The sequence below is a fragment of the Cyprinodon variegatus genome, unplaced genomic scaffold (assembly GCF_000732505.1).
Source record: "Cyprinodon variegatus isolate N-32 unplaced genomic scaffold, C_variegatus-1.0 Scaffold272, whole genome shotgun sequence".
In the NCBI taxonomy this organism is placed as follows: Eukaryota; Metazoa; Chordata; class Actinopteri; order Cyprinodontiformes; family Cyprinodontidae; genus Cyprinodon; species Cyprinodon variegatus.
The window spans coordinates 567,715-584,907 of NW_015150725.1; the positions used below are offsets into that span (position 1 = coordinate 567,715).

Sequence of the window (17,193 nt, forward strand, 5' to 3'; positions counted from 1 at the left end):
TCTGACTCCCTGCCAGCTCCCAGATCAGCTTCTCTCATTGGATGATGTGGCGCGTCCAGCAGCTGCTGCTTCTTAAGTGCGTCATGAGCGTCAGATAATCAGAAACTCATGAGGCTACTGCTTAAAATGTGCTGCAGGACATTATGCTGCACCTTTATGCACATTAACATTTGACTTTGCATGTAAACCAGCTGCTTCTGCTGACTCTGCTGCTTTAGATGTGAACATTAGACTTTAGCTCTACTGCTGGTCATGGCTGAGGCAAAGAAGAAGTTTAAACCTCCTGAGACTAAAAAGAGAAAACGTCAAGAAAGATCGACAATAAAACAAGAGTAGATCTTGGAAAGGAGTTTATTCGCTGGTGCAGGCTGAAAGAAGAAGCCGGATGTAAAACTGATTCTCTTTTCTCAACTTTTTTATTAGTAAGATAAAAATTTGCTCCTAGTATACAGTCCTATATCTTTGTTATTTTTGATTTTTAGTAGAAGCAAACTAAAGGTAAAGAAAGCTAGCAAGCTGTGGCTGTTCACTAGAGCTCAGCTGATAGTCCTCCATTAAAAGACTGTTCCTCAGGTCAGCAGATCCGCAGGTACCGAGGTTTAACAGGAAGCTCAGAGGGGCCAGAGCCGTCTTCATCGCTGCTCCGCGTTTATGGAATAGCCTCCATTAGGGAGGCTCCTCCCCTGCTGAATTGTTTCTAAGATTTCTTCTCAAGACTTACTTTTATTAAACAAATATATATTATTGCCTTATGTTATATTTTTATGCTGCATTTTATTCTTTTTTTCTTTTTACACGCTGTGCCTTTCAGTACTTAACCACTTAGGACCTAATATTCAAGCAGACAGAACAAGGTGATTTCAAAACAAGCATTTATTAAATCACAAATGTGCAATTACTCATCAGCTGGGTACGGATTCACTGGATACTCTATAGAGATAGAAAGTCAGGTTAGTGACTTTGAATCTAAGACGGGCCTCGACTGTGAGCATTAGTCACTAACCTGGTTCTGAGTTCAGCCCGATCCCGGAGGAAGGAGTCGAATCACCGGAGATTTCTCCACAGCTTGAGGCGGGAGCCGCCCACAGAGTTCTGACACCTCAAAACTTTGAAATCTCCAAAGCAGAAACGGGTCAGGATCAAAAAATCAGAATGATATAGAATCACTAGAGTTAGTCTCACAAACAGCTGGAATAATCTGGCTCAGATGGCAGGCAAACAGGCAGCATAAGTAGCAGCAGGAACCAGGTGGATAAGATGGACGGTAATGAACAACCGGGCCAATTGGACAGTTGGAAAGAGTAAACCATTAAACCAGCCATCCGCACCCAGACTGTGACATTCTCAGTTGATGGTGCGTTCACACCAAACACATTTTGAGCATCAGGACGTCTCGTTTACTTGCAAAGTCTATGGGAGACGGTGCCAAGGAGCGGCGAGAGCAACACTATTTGAATGCAGGGTTTTGCAAAACCCAAAACATCAAGAGCGTCAGGGACAAAAGTCCTGAACCGCTTTTTGACACACAAAACAAGTTTAGTGTGAACGCACCATGGGAAGTATTGAGGTACTAAAACACGCTACTGTTTGATCAGTGGAACAGGTAACTGCTAATACCAACATAATGTGGTTGGTAACTGTAGAAGCACTAAATAAATACATGCCAACGTATTTACTATAAGTGATTAATCTCATTCACATAGTTTATTACAATAATTTAAATAAAGGCATGATTAATACATGAGTAGTAATGAATTTCTAAACATTGCATGAGAAATAATAAATAATTGATAAGGGACTCTGAACACAAACCCGTCTTTTAAAGGTCTAGTGTTTGACTGGAGCTCATGCCACTAATATTCTAACAGAGGCTTCATTTTTAGTTTGTCTGAAACTAGAAGGTCTGAACATCGATCCATTAAGTGCATCTGTTCTCGTCCAGTTCTTTGATTCTAACAGCTCTGATTGGAGCCAAAAGTTTTCCTCTTTTTAAATGTTCTTGGCTAGTCTCTTTAAAACTTTTCCTCAGATTTAAGATGAGTAATTAAAGCTCCCAATAAAATAGAACAAAATAAAAATACTGTTTATTGTCCCATTGTGGGGAAATGTGAGTCAGTGGGACAGAGAACAACCAATCAAAGCATGCAGGGAAGTCCCCGAAACATAAATATATACAAAAAGGAGAAAAGATGGACTGTAATTGAAAAGCAAAGGAAAAATAATCACAGAAATTAATGAAAAACTGCATTAAGTTTCAGAGAAAGCGCAACAATGATGATACATGAAATCTGAACGGCACTCGTTTAAAAAGGTTTTCTTTTTAAAGTCCTGTCACCGCTCCCCTTTTGAAAGCATACCTGTAAAACAAAAATATAAATCAATTCAACTGTATAGTTTCATTTAGGTTTTAAAAAAAGAATATCAGACACGTCAGAAGAAGGTATTTTAATATATTTGCCTTCATTACAGGTCAGTTTGACGATTAAGTAAAATTTTCCGATTATTGGTTCATAAAGGATTGCTCATATTGACGAGACTGATAAGAGTTGAAATAATTGATCTCAATATAATTAGTTTTATAGCATATTATCATTTTATACAGTGTAGTAGTATCAAACAGTTGTATTGTGACAGACTGGAAATAAAGACATAAAGAGTCAAACCTCTTTTCTAAAAGTTTTGGTTCCAGTGATTCAACATTTTTCTGCAAAGAATTGAAGCTTAAGATTTGTTAAAAAGGCAAAGTGAAGCCAAAATGTTCTTAAAGGCTAGAAATACATCTTCATTCATCCAAATAATGACATTTAGCTGTTTTAATTACTTCCATGACCAAAGGTGTATAAATCCAGCATCATGCAAACTGCTTCTGCAAACATTTATGAGGGAATAGGTTGTTCTCCAGAGAGAAAGGAGCTCCGCCACCTGCAGAATAAATCCAGTCCAAACGTTTACTTGTTGTTAGAATTTCCACCTTCAAGAGTCGCTATTATAAGAAAGTGGAAACAAATCTGAATGATAGTCAGTCAGCCTAGAAGTAAAAGTCATCTCAGAGCTGTGGGTCATGGGATGCACCATAGGTGCCAGTGGAAAAACTCTCATTTTGGTCAACTGTGAAGCTCCTACAGTAACTTTGTGAGCATCGTTTAGGTTTGGCCCAGAGAACAGAACAAGGTCCACAGAGACCTGGATGAAGTTTTCCATGGTTGCAACCCAACACTGCTGCACCACTAGGAAGGGAATTATCTTTACAAATGTACCACTAATGGAAATAAACCTTTACTGCTAAAAAAAAGGGCGAACACCCTTACTCCTCAGGTCACTGTGTAAATGAGAGCTTTCATTACTTTTGTTGTGGAGAAAAGTCTTGACAGACAGAGGAAAAATATAATGAATGATGAGCAGGAAGCCTGATCAACAGCACAACAATAATAAACATATAGTTAAGAGTTTATTGTGACGTAGACCTCAGATAGCAATGAGTCTATCCAGATACTGCAGACACTGAAATTCATCCTTTCCATCTTAACATGAAACCAAATGGCTGCATCTGCTTTTTAAGCTGAGAAACAACTTTAAACAACTTAGTTTAAGGTTTGAATGACTTAACAGGAACATCTTGACACCCTTCTAAAACTGTTTCCTTTTTATTAAATGGCAATCATCACCAAAAGAACTACTGGAATAGCTGGAATAGGTATTGTGCTAACGCTTTAAAAATAATATTTACTGCTGTCCAAGCAGTTGTTTGCAGTGTTGATATTGCAGAGAATAAGAGGATATGTGAGATATACCAAGCTTAAGATAAGGAGACGCCTGTAAATTATCATTTCAAAGCAGAGTGGATGATTTGTTTTGTTGAAAACCTAAAAATGGAAAGTTTAAAATTTACTTTTGGATGAGTCTGCTGTAAAGACATTTTTATTCTTTATTTCTTTATAGTTCACTTTTGTTTGACTTTAATTGGTTGTCACTATTCAGGCCTTTTATTTTTTTAAGGAAAAGTCCGGCCAGCAAGAAATAATCAATGGATCATTATTTATACCTAAAACTAATATGTTTGCAGTAATTCAATGAATTTAGTGTTAATCAGTAAAAAAATAAAAACAATATAATATTCATGATCACTGAGTCTGGGAGCGGCCATTTTTGCCCAAATCTAGTAGCCCCTCCCTCCTGCCATCTTCCAGCAGTGACGTCACGGTGCGGTAAGCCTAGCGCCATTCTCCCCGCTTTCCAAGCTAAATCAATGGGAACTACTAGACACATCTGCAATCAACAACAATTATTGAAGATTTTTGAATAAATTGGGTAAAAGTGACAAAAATATGCCAGTGGCAAATTTATTAATCCTGGTGTTCTCTGGTAAATACCAAGCATCCTTATAGATTTGGTTTCTCCCAGTTTGAGCAGACAGATGCAAATCTGTGGCCTGCTGGAGGTAATTCTGCAGGGCTCTGGCAGTGCTCCTCCTGATGCTCCTTCACAAAGGTGGAGGTAGTGGTCCTGCTGCTGGGTTGTTGCCCTCCTATGGGCTCCTGCATGGCTGCTGGTCTACTGGCCTGTCCTCTGGTTACGTCTCCAGCCTCTTTACACAATGTTAAAATGAAGGGGACAGTTTTCCATCTGTTGCTTTTTATATAAAGGCTGGGAGAGAAGTAAGTGTATTGTGTGTATTGTGTCCATCCATCCATTTTCTAGCACGCTTATCCTGAGCGGGGTCGCGAGGGGTGCTGGTGCCTATCTCCAGCAGTCAGTGGGTGAGAGGCGGGTCGCCAGTCCATCGCAGGGCAACACAGAGACAAACATGAAACACAACCATTCACACTCACACCTAACGGAAATGTAGAGAAGCCAATTAACCTAACAGTCATGTTTTTGGACTGTGGGAGAGAACCTAGGCTTGCTCAGGGAGAACATGCAGACTCCATGCAGAAAGACCCTTGGGCGGGAATCGAACCCAGAACCTTCTTGCTGCAAGGCAGCAAATTTCAATATTTATGCAGTGCATATCTTGAATATCTTAAAACAACTGACGGTAAATAACACTTATATAAAATCAGTAAATTAATCCCAGGTATAACATGATCTGTTTTAATAAAGATGTCCTCAAATATGAATGTAAGTCTCCTTTTTGATCTGGTGTAGTAATATCTAACAGCTTGTTGTAGGGTTGATTTGTGAAGACAAATATTTATTTAGAGCACAGCTGGCAGATTGAAAACGCTTTGGTCAGCTCTGAGTGCAGCTGCAGGATAATGAACTAGAGAAGCGGTTTTCATTTGGGCCGTACTCAGGAGTTTGGGCTGTTTCCATTTGGTGGGTCATTCTTTGGTAGGCCGACTCAGGTTCAACTGGCCAAAGCTTTCCAAGAAGCTTTCTCTCATTCGTCTCTGTGCAGGACATCAAGTAAAGGTGGAAGATTGAAAACATGTTTTCTCCAGATTGCACTTATGATATCGAATGTAAGACCAGCTTTTCTTTTTAGTGTACAAATGTGCATTTCAATTCATCTTCCCTTTTTACTGAGCACATTGTTTTGTAGTTAGAAGCAAGTAACTTTGAAAATTCGAAGTAAATTCTCCAAAAAAAACAAAAAAAAAATTTGTAAATTAGCATTTGATGATGGAAAAAAGGTCTCCAACAATCCAGTGGATCAAAGGGTGACTATTTGATAAGCATCTGACTTGAAATGCATGCAGGAGGTTGGTCCTCCATGCTGCACAAATACATCAGCGCTCCAACTAGACTTTGACGGAATGACAAATGTTTCTCAATTTGTGTACTTGGGCGTTCTTGTTCTCAAAAAACATCATCATCATTAGAACTAGAACTAACTAGTTCCAATTCACAAGAACAGCAGACCGAGAACAGACAAAGTCCTCAGATGTTGTTCTGGCCCCTCCCTCTTTACCCAGCATGCATCAGAGCAAACTTGTCCGTTCTCCAGACTGACAACTGTCCCAGCATGCACTGGGGCAGCAGCAGCTTCCAGGTTACTGTTTCTGTTGTTTAATAAAAGAACATTTTTAGATTATTTTGAGGCGAGAACATTCCTATATGGCTCATTTACTGATTTAGCGAATAATTTAAAAAAATGTTCAGATGGTAAGAGGATTATGGCAACCAGCGGACCACCAAGGCTAACCGCAGCCAGGGCTAACGCTAGTCGTCTTCAGCGGCCAGGGCTAAAGTTAGCCTGTCTGCAGCAACCAGGGCTAATGTTAGTCGCCTTCAGCGACCAGGGCTAAAGTTAGCCGTCTGCAGCGGCCAGGGCTAATGTTAGCCCGTCTGCAGCGGCCAGAGCTAACGTTAGCCTGTCTGCAGTGGCTAGGGCTAAAGTTAGCCCGTCTGCAGCGGCCAGGGCTAACGTTAGCCCATCTGCAGCGGCCAGGGCTAACGTTAGCCCGTCTGCAGCGGCCAGGGCTAACGTTAGCCCGTCTGCAGTTGCCAGGGCTAACGTTGCCCCGTCTGCAGCGGCCAGGGCTAACGTTAGCCCGTCTGCAGCGGCCAGGGCTAACGTTAGCCCGTCTGCAGTGGCCCTCTCTCTGCATAGCCGCGTGTGAAGTACTGCTGGCCCTGATGAAGATTTATTTTTTTGTTTTATTTGGCAAAATGTTCATTTGATTTGTGTTTATCTAACCGTATTCATTATTATTTCTCACTAAATTAAATAATAATCTATTATTATTTAGAGACTATTAATAACAGGAGGTGAAATGCAGCTCCAGATGACGTGTGGTGATGTCATCAGTACGTTTCTGTTCCAGTTGACCCAGATTTATTCTGGGTGCTTCCGTTCTTCCCGAGTCCAGACTTTCCAGTGTTCTTGTCAAGAATGAAATTACAAGTTTGTACTTTCATTCTTGTGAATTGAGAAATGGCCAAAGACTCCTGGAGACTGTAGGTGTCCAAATGTTGTCTCTGGTTGCCGTGATCCAGATGACTGAGATTTTCACAGGCATGTTTGGGGAAAAAGAATGCAATCCAGATTATAGGTCTGACCCCCGGCTCACACCGAATCCGGTCTTACCGTTGCGGTGCGGTGGGTGCGGCGCCGCAGTGATTCCAAGTCATTAAAAAGACGTAAACCTCTCTCACCGGCTGCTGAGCTGTCCGGCTGCGGTTACCGAGACAGAAAATTCAGCAAGAAAGCTATCCTTGCGGCGTGCCGGAGCCCTCTGCAACAAGTTCTTGCAAATATCATGGCACAAACAGGAAGTTTTCCAATGAGAATAAAAGACTTCCTGTTTTTTTCAAAATAAAACACGTTTGTTTGCATGTATTGTCTGTCCTTCCTCTCCGCCTTCCCTCTGTACAACCCATATGACGTCACTGCCGCCTGCTGGTAAGACGGGGTCAAAACTTTGTGGCCCCATCACTTGATTCATTTACATTTGGGCCGTGTTATCGCGTGAAGTTACGTGAACTCAAGTGAACTTCTGTCCTGCGAGTTAAATCTCCGGAACTGTTGCCGGAGCCGCAGAGCCGCACCGCACCGTAGTCAAAAGGGCGGTGTGAGAGGGGGTGTGCAGGAGTTGCGGTGTCCGTCGGCTCGGTAACCGCACTGGAGCCAGTGTGAGCAAGGGGTAAGATATGTCCATAGCTTTCATGCACAATATCCGATAATCCACAATAGTTTGAACAAAAAAAGTATTTTGAGAATTCCTCTGCTGTATGTTTATGTTTCATAATAAATTTTATTTTACTTTTATAAGTTTTTTTTTTTTTTTTTTTTTAAATCTTTAAAACAGATTTTATATTTTCAATATTTTTTTTTAAACAAATTTTTATATTTTCTCTGGGCTTTTTTCTTATTTCATCTCAAGCCCAATAAAAATGTTGTTGTTAACATCTTGTCAGACTAATAGAAATATGTCTCTGCTCATCAGTCCAGAGGAAAGGCTGGCCCCACAGAGAAGAGAAAGTCATGTGTAAAACGTAATTTTAAAATTATTCAATTCCTAAAACTCAATTAGAAAAAGAGACATAAAGAAAAATTAAAGATGTATTAAACATGTCCTTTGTTTGCAACATTAATGGAACTAAATTTGCTCCATATAGTTTAAGCTACCAATATATTAAAAAGATTAAAAGAAATAACATTAAAGGATAAACCATATATCATTGTTAATCCAATAATATATTTCTTTGCAATCCTTAAATCTTGATACTTCTGACTAAGATGTTAGAATTCTCCCTTTTGGCTTATTTGCAAATGAGTTTAAAGATGCTAAACCAATAAATATCCTCTCCAGTTACCCTCCTGTGATCCTTGTCTTTATCTGATCTGCTGCTGACGGCATGTTCCCTCTTCTTACGTGTCCAAAGTTCGTCCATTTTCATTTATTTCACCGGTAAATCCGTGCAGCTGATCAGTGACTGGAAAGCATGCCGGCCTTTTCCACTGGTGCTCAGATATTAGCAATATACACATGAACTCACAAGGTAACATGTCATTGCTTTGCACCACTGCTGTCTGGAGGAGTCAGGATAAAACTGCCCCCCCCCTTAAGACCAGCGACAGAAGTATTGATCTTTGAGTGCAGAGGTGGTTTCATGTGTTTGCAGCTCTCTGATGTGTTGTTTTTCCACTGGAAGCACATGTAAGTATCTCTAATTGGTGTGAAAGGAGAGTTCATTGATTTCCCTTTTTTTTTCTTTTGGTTATTTCCAGTGTCATGTTGTGAAAGCTCAGGTAGATGCTGTTCCTAAACTAACAAAGTTTCTGCTAAAAGTTACAGACTGAACACTCCCCTCTCTCTAACAGTCTGAATAAACCTGCAAAGATTTCTTCTTCCTCTTCAAGTGTTTCCATTTCATCAAATGAGTCTGAAGTCGGGGGAACGGCTAACGGGTGGCAGAGACAGAGACCGAGAGTAAAAGAGATGTAATCTGTCTTCCATCGATTAGCTGCACCCATGAACACACCAGGGATCCCACTATCATTTGTTTCAATCTGCCTCCCTCTTTTCATTTTTTTTCTATTTTTCTTCCCACTTTTTTCCTCTTTTAATTCCAATTCAATTAGAGGTGACTGCATTTGCTGGTCATTGTTTAATTGCTTAGGGGCCGCTGTTGAGATCGGCGGACCGTAACGGGACGGCCGCCTCAACCTCGCCGCTCTTTTTCTCTCTAAGGGCAGCTTCTAGTGTTTATAGAAACTTTTACTCGCTTCTTTTTCACTTTCTGTAAACACAAACTTTGGCGTATTTTATTCTGATTAATGCAACCAATGAAAGAAAAACTGCAAAGTTGAAGATAGAAGATGAATTTTAAATTAAAAAGAAAAACAAACCAAAAGTCTGAAAACTACTGAAGTTCCTTACTGTAAATACAGACATTTGATAACAACACCAATAACAACTGAGCGTGTTTACTTCAATAAAAGTAAATAAGTACAGGCTCTGCAGTGTTCCTAAGTACTAAAGTAAAAGGAGTTTATTGTTTATTTTTCTTAAAGGCACACTATGCAACATTTTTCAGTTAATTAATGTGTTCCATAACATTATGGATGATTAAATGAGTCATTTCAGGTCGAACAAAGGTTTTCTCGGCCGCCCTGGTGGTCTGTGGGGGAAATACTGCACTTGCAATTGCAGGAGCCCTCGGCCCGCCCCCACAGGCTCAGAAGTCTCGTGCATCGTGAGAGTCGGTCTTGCTTTACGGCGAGAACTGCTACACGCCCCCAGTGAAAGGCATGCTCGTTGCTAGCGCAGTGGCGATATTTGTGCAGTTATCATGGCGGAACCAGCGAGAAAACAGCGAAAGCCCATGTCGTCCGACAGTCGAATAAATGTATGGGAAACTCCAACTTGGCTAACTACAATCTTTGTTATTTAGACACATGCATAACAAATAATGTATGAAAACATGCTAAATTTTCAAACTCGAAAATTGGAACAAAGTAGTCACCGCAGTAGACAAACAACCGCGCCTGGCTTGACGGAGAAACCAGGAGAACAGCTAAGCATATTTACAGTAAGACAGTGCACTTTTACTTTCGCCCTCTGGGGGGAGCCTCGCTGGAAAATCAACACCGGTTGCATAGTGTACCTTTAAATGATACAAAAAACTTTTTGGAAACTATTATCTTATAAAACCCTGCTCTATGCACAGAAGATAGGTTAAATTTCCTTTTATGGTAAATGTCGTTTAGAGAGGATATTAAAAACATACCAACTATTTTAAACATTTTTTAACATTTAAAGGAAAATTTCAGTCATATTCAATTCAGTTTATTTCTATAGCGCCAAATTCACAACACATGTCATCTCAAGGCACTTTACAGTTCAACCAGATCATCCAGTCAGATTGATTCAAAGTTTTCTATCTAAGGAAAACCAGCTGATTGCATCGACTCATTGACTCTTCAGCAATCCCTCACACTAAGCATGCTTGTAGTGACAGTGGAGAGGAAAAACTCCCTTTGAACAGGAAGAAACCTCCAGCAGAACCAGGCTCAGTGTGAGCGGCCATCTGCTGAGGCCCACTGGGGTTCAAGGAGACAGAAGCAGACATAGAAAAAGAAGCATAGATACAAAAGGCAACTGTCAACCAGCTCCACAGGCGGCCCCGTCCAGGAAACACACAGCCAGGCAGACGAGCTCCGAGCCAGCTCCCATGTCAGAGGATGAAGAGAGCACATCCAGTTAGTCACAGTCAGAGAAACAGGACCACACTGGAAAACAGGCCAAGCTCCAACATCTAGAAACAATTCAGAATTCTAACTTCTGCGAACGTATTAGTTTTAGGTATAAATAATGATCCATTGATTATTCCTTGATAACCGGACTTCTCCTTTAAATGGTTTCTTATTGTATTCTGTTCAGGATGTATTACTAGTTCTGAATATCTGATATTTTTTCCTATACTTACACCATTCTGTTTCTGTTTATTTCCATCCAAGTCTGACTCCTTAGTAACACAGACCTCTCTACCCATGCATGGTCTCTTCCATGGCAAACAGAAGTCACTGTAATCACTGCAGCAATCCCCACCGGCCCCGTTTAGCGTCGCCATAACCGCTTCCCTCCGTCATCCTCCTGGATCGCTGTCAGAAGTGAATGTCACAAACAAACTAGTTGGAGAACGCCATGGGAAAGACGGCCTTAGAGCGATCCAGAGATCTCATTTTAACCTCATTTTATATTATTAGCAAAGATTTTTGCTGTGATATTTACTATATTTGTAAGCCATTCATCATCGCTGACCCATTTTTACGTGATTAAGCGCACATCTGCTGATACCTCTGCTATAGTTATGCAAAATAAGTTTATTTCATACAATATTTCTTTGTTGTTGGTTTCATGTTGCCGAAGAGTGCAGAGGAAACGGGATGTCAGTCCAAGTCTAATTCATATAACCTAAAATGGACCTGGAGTCGGGTAGAGCTTATGGTCGGACATTATCAGTCCTCTTTCGCTCCTTTACTTCCAACTTTATTTTAAACCTATGTTTTTTAAATGACTTAATAGTCTGTGGAAATTGATACTGTGAAATAATTTCCTTCCCCTGCTTTGTGGGCATGAATAATTTAATGTTCATTGTGGTTGAGTAGCTGCTTAAAGGAGCTAATGGCAGCTGATTGCTGGGACGTCAAGGCTGAAAGAATGACTTTTTTTTCTATTTTTGTATTTTGCAAAAGATGAAAAATCACCTAACATTCTTTTTTTGTAGCGCAGCTATACTTAAACCGCCGATCTATAATTAAAAGTGGCAACATTGCTGATTCCACAGCAAAACAAACCATAAAAAGTTTGATCCCTTTCTGGTGGTATTTCAATTCTGTACTATAAATAATAGCAGGTCATTTAATACACTGTGGATGCAGTGATATACTGACAAAATGTCAGAATTGATAAATGAACATTTAATTTCATGGCGGACATTTAAAACGTATTAAATTTAAGCCACTAAGGGCGCTAGACCTGAACCTTCAGCTTTAAAGGCAACTGTTGCCATTTTTCACTATAATATAAAAATAAGCTCCTAGCAACAAGTCTAATGATCTCTCTGTCTTCATTGTTTGCTGTCTTCAGTCAGCAGTGAGTGAGCAAGCCCCCCCCCTAAAAAAAGCACTGACAGGCAGACAGACTAATAACAATAATATTGTCTTAAATTGTACCCCGTACTACGTTGGTACTTTAAAAAGTTGATTGACTCAATAGATTTATCATCAAATTTTTTTAAATGAAAAGTTTGTTCATCAAGGAATAATCAATGGATCATTATTTATGCCTAAAACTAATATGTTCGCAATCATTTGATGGATTTAAAGTTAATTAGTAAAAAAATAAAAACAATAATTTTTGTTGCTATCACTGAGTCTGGGAGCGGCCATTTTTGCCCAAATATAGTAGCCCCTCCCTCCTGCCATCTTCCAGCAGTGACGTCACGGTGCGGTAAGCCTAGCGCCATTCTCCCCGCTTTCCAAGCTAAATCAATGGGAACTACTAGACACATCTGCAATCAACAACAATTATTGAAGATTTCCAGAGGACTTCACCATTGAAATTCACCAGAGCTATAGTGAAACTGACAATGCCCACGTGCATGGCAGCTGGATGCTGGAATACATCGGGTAAAAGTGGTAAAAAGAGTTATTCCACCTTTCTGATTCCTGATCCTCCACGGACGGGTTGGTCGTTGGATCGCCAACTTGAAGAGGGAGGATTTGCCATCGAACTTCTGGCCAGAGAAAAAACCCGTAATATGTAGCCAACATTTGGAAGAAGAATGTTTTCAAGATGACTTGGATAATAGCGCGTTGTGACAAACACCAGATACAGCACTGGGACTTGATCAACAGCCGATACCGCACCGTGACAATGTCACTAACCAGTAGGTGGCAGTAGTGTTCTTTGACAAACATGGATGCCTCCAGTAAAGCACATTCACATGGAAATTACTCTGAATTAAAAACACAATTATTATTATTCATACTGAAAGTATTTTCAGAAGTTTAATTTCTGAATATGAATTTTCCTTTAAAGGGTTTTATTGATTATTCATTATATAAAAACAAACTTAGTGCTTAGAATCAAGTCCTTAAACAGGAAGCAGTGTATCATACGGCTGCATGGAGTTTAAAGCTGTAATGAGCTTTGGCAGCACTGACTTTACACGACATAGAAAAATGTTTTGCTTTCAGATGTGAATCTTATTTGGCATCATGTTGGTGAGTTTTTTTATATTTTGAAGTCAAAAGTCATCCTAGAACATCTTGTTAAAGAAACGTATAATGATGGTTACATAAGGGCATTTTTTTCATTTAACTGAAATCTGATATATTTCTCTGGAAGCCGTTTTCAAATTAAATCGTATTTTTATCATGCAGGTTAAAGGTTCGTTTTCACACATTGATGGAACAAACAAACCAAAAATCAGAGTTTTATGTATTTATCGCTGTAAAGTCGTGATCTTTGTTTAACCACTGATGTAAATGATGAAGATTTTAAAAGGCTGTAGCTTTACATCTATGGAAAAAACATTTAGTAAAATACATAAAACATATATATGTTCTGTTTGTTTTACTTTCATTCTGTTATCTGAGGAAAAAAACATTACTTTGAAATATATTGTGGTCGTTTTAAGTGAAAAACACCCTTAGCGTGTCATTCTAAACACCCAGCTCTATGTTTCAATTAAAAACCTTAAACTCCTTTTAAAGGATGTAGAGCAGTGCGTCGCAGGTTAGATCAGTCTTTCTCAATTCAAATGTCAGACATTTGAATTGAGAAAGCTTCCTGGAAGCGAAACGCCTTCAAACCTTGAAACCGAGTCCAGTGGATTGTTTTTAAACTTTTACCTAATTTTAAAGGTCTTGTTTATTTCTAGAAAACAAGCTATTTTAAAAAAAACCTGTGGAAAATGACATCAATCCCAGCTGAGCCATGCCCTTACCTAGTGATTAAATAATGATAAGTTATAGATATAAATGAATAATAAATATAGTTAAAATATTTTTAGAATAAAACACTTAAACAACTTTTCATTAACAATGATGCAGGCTAAAAAATATGCATCATGTAATTACACTAAGCAAAAACTTTAAAGGGCACAGGCTAATGATGGTTAGCAGGATGCTAATGTTAGATTTAATAGGGATGCTAACCATATTAGCATCTTATTTATCTCTCCATTTCTATTAAGTAGCATCTCTAGCTCCAAGCCTTATCACTCACAGGCAGATGTTCAGATGACTGTTTATCTCTGCAGGAATGCATCTTAGCTCTGGAATGCTACATCTATAGAAACAGGCAACTTTCTTTCCATTCAGAAACAACTTGCATCCCTGCTGGCTGAGCAGGAGGCTCCACTTCCTCAGCTTCTCAGTCTGACTCAGGCTCAGAGATGTATGGTTCCACCTTAGGGTTTTACAAACATTTTAAGCCCTGGAGAAGTTGCAGGAAGCCGATCCAGGTCAGGGTAAGACGGAGCAGGGAGGAACGGTTCAGGAATAACGGAATACTCCGCTCTATCAGAGGTTCCGACCCAAACCAGAACAGAGGGATCCAGACTTCCAGGAATCCTCAGAGCGTGAAGGCAGAAGATGATTCAGACGGCGTGCCCAGAAGGACACACACAGATGCAGACCGGCTGAATCCAGCAGGAGTCCAAGGATGGTTCAGGCGAACAGATCAGACGGCTACAGACGGGGCCAGTGGATGAGAGGGAACGGAATCAAGAAATAAGAACCACAAAGGAAACGCTGAAACGCGCTCACCACCGGTTAGGGAATAAACTCGCCTGAAGACACAAGTTAAAAAATAACTTTGAAAAAACCGACTGACAGGACACTAACAGAAGGCAAACAATGATCTGGCCTAAATAGCTGGGCTGAACCAAATATCAAGCAGAACCTACAGGTGGATGAGATCAGAGATGATTAGAGCAGAATAAAGCAGGTGAATGACAGGAACACTTAGGGCCAGCTATCAGGGCAGATCATCACAGCAGGAGGAAATGTCCTGATCTGAAAGTTAGTTTGTGAAAAAACACGCACATTAGTGCTTGCCTGTAATTCAGTGAAGGGTGGAGTCAGAGTAAGAAATATGCAACCCAGGAGAAGACCAGTGGCTGGAAGTTGGGGGGGATTTTTCTGCCATTCGGCTGCCGTTTGACTGGGAAGGACCATTTTGAATGGCTGCTACTGTAATCAACACATTTTGTATCGGCTACAGTCCTGTTCACATTGTTTAAAAAAGTTACCTTTTAAAAGTAAATTTAATTACCAAAAAGAGCCCTGCTCTTGCACCGTATAGCTTTATCTTCTCCTGATCTGTTCTGGTTAATAATGTTCAGAATGTCAGACTGTGGGGCTAAAAAAGATTTTGTGAGTTTGTTTTTGTATTTTATGGTGAGAACACATTTATTTATTTATCTATTTGTGTGTTTGTTTGTTTCTTTTTTTTATTCCCTGTCTGCTGCAACTTCGCATTACCCCATCCAGGCTTTGGCATTAAAGAAATATGTACTGTGTATTTGCTAAGGTTAAAATCTGTGGATTTACTGAGGATAATGTCACTTTGAGACCACAGACATTTAAGAAACCTGAACCAGTATCATTAAAGCCCCCCACCCACCCCCCCCTTACTTTATGCTTTATTATGAAATTCCTACACTGAAGGAAATTTGGAGTGACTGTTAAAAGTTATTTCACGCAATCAAATAAGATTTTACTAAGTAAAATCAAGTCAAGTTGATTTAAAAAAACAAACTAAAGTAAATTTTACCACCAAATTTCTCTTATCAAGAAAAGATGTGCTTTTGCTTTGCTAGTAAATTTTACTCATCTAAATCTCAACTGTATACTATTTTCATCTTTTTTTATTTTCATTATATACAAGTCATTCAATAAAATTCAAACTGAAAAGTCTGGTCAGATTCAGAGAGCTGCTTATTAAAAGCGCTATGCTATGTTATGCTTTCATCTGTTAATTGTGTTGTTAAAACTATTTGGTAAGATAGATAAAATGTAGTTGGCTTTTGATAGATAAAGATAAATAAAATCTAAAAGGTTTGGATGTAAAGGCACTTATATGGAAATTTGCAGTAAATTTTACATAAAAACTGATGTAATATTGACAGGACCACAAAGTGTTTTTTTTTAGTGTAGACTGGTCAAGGCATTCCCAAAGTCAGCGCCCCCCCAGGACTGACTTCACATCCTGTTGTCTAAACTGAACTTTTCAAGTGAGGCAGGCAGCAGTGATTTTCTGTAACAATAACAGTTAAGATTGCAGTTTATTATGTCCCTAAAGAGCTTTTTACAGCTATATCATCAACATTTCAACTACTGGCTGCTGTAAGAGCTTTTTTTTTTCTAAAGATGTTTTCCTCTCACATACATAGTTATCTGGTTGATTCTTACCTGTTTCTGCTGTTTGTTATCCTGCCTTTGAGCATTGTGCTATAGGTAGTCTGTCTGGCCAGGTGAGGATATTCTTCTACAAAACATCTACTTTTTCTGAGCTGTGTTCAGTTTTTCAACTGCAGGTTACAAAACACAGCTGAATTTAAAATCAGACAGAGTAACAGAAAGAAATACCCCAAAGCTTTTTATTTACTCAGCTCAGCTGTAAGGACTGTGGGATCATGACACTGGTTCACTCTTCCTACTGAGTCTCATTCAGATCTTTCCCATTTAAAGTCGTGTATCGGCCTAAAAATGGTAGCCTCTCCAATGCAAATCCAAAACATGGTTATTTTTGTCTGCATTTCATTTTCTCAGTTTCCCATCTGTCAATATGTCTCTGTTTCCAGACGCCTCCTCTGGAGAGCTCTTTAGCAGAGCTGACAGATGCGACGGCTCCCCGTGTTTTCCCTGACCACCTTGTTGCTTCATTTAACCAGGATCCTCCATTAGGGGAAATCCTTCTGGTCTCAGTCTAAGTTGGCACATGTCGGCACCATAAGGAACGGTTAGATGCGTCACTTTATTTGCCAAATACACAATTAATATGTACAGTTTCCACAACATTGACCATTGGTGCGCTGCAAGCTGGTTCAGCAAAATAACAAACAAAATTCCCAAAGCAATTCTCCAATTTAAACATTTGGAGTCTGGAGACTTGATCAACAGCAGATACCGCACCGTGACGTCACCAACCAGCAGAGATGGGAAGTAACGAAGTACAAATACTTTGTTACTGTACTCAAGTAGATTTTTTTGATATTTTTACTTTACTTTAC

The 17,193-nt window shown here is 39.6% G+C and overlaps 1 protein-coding gene across 1 annotated transcript in view; it reads left to right on the plus strand.

The window, feature by feature from the left end:
• The window catches only part of naaladl2 (N-acetylated alpha-linked acidic dipeptidase-like 2), a 576,898-nt gene that overhangs the window by 325,960 nt on the left and 233,745 nt on the right, over nt 1-17,193 (plus strand). The window lies entirely within an intron of this gene.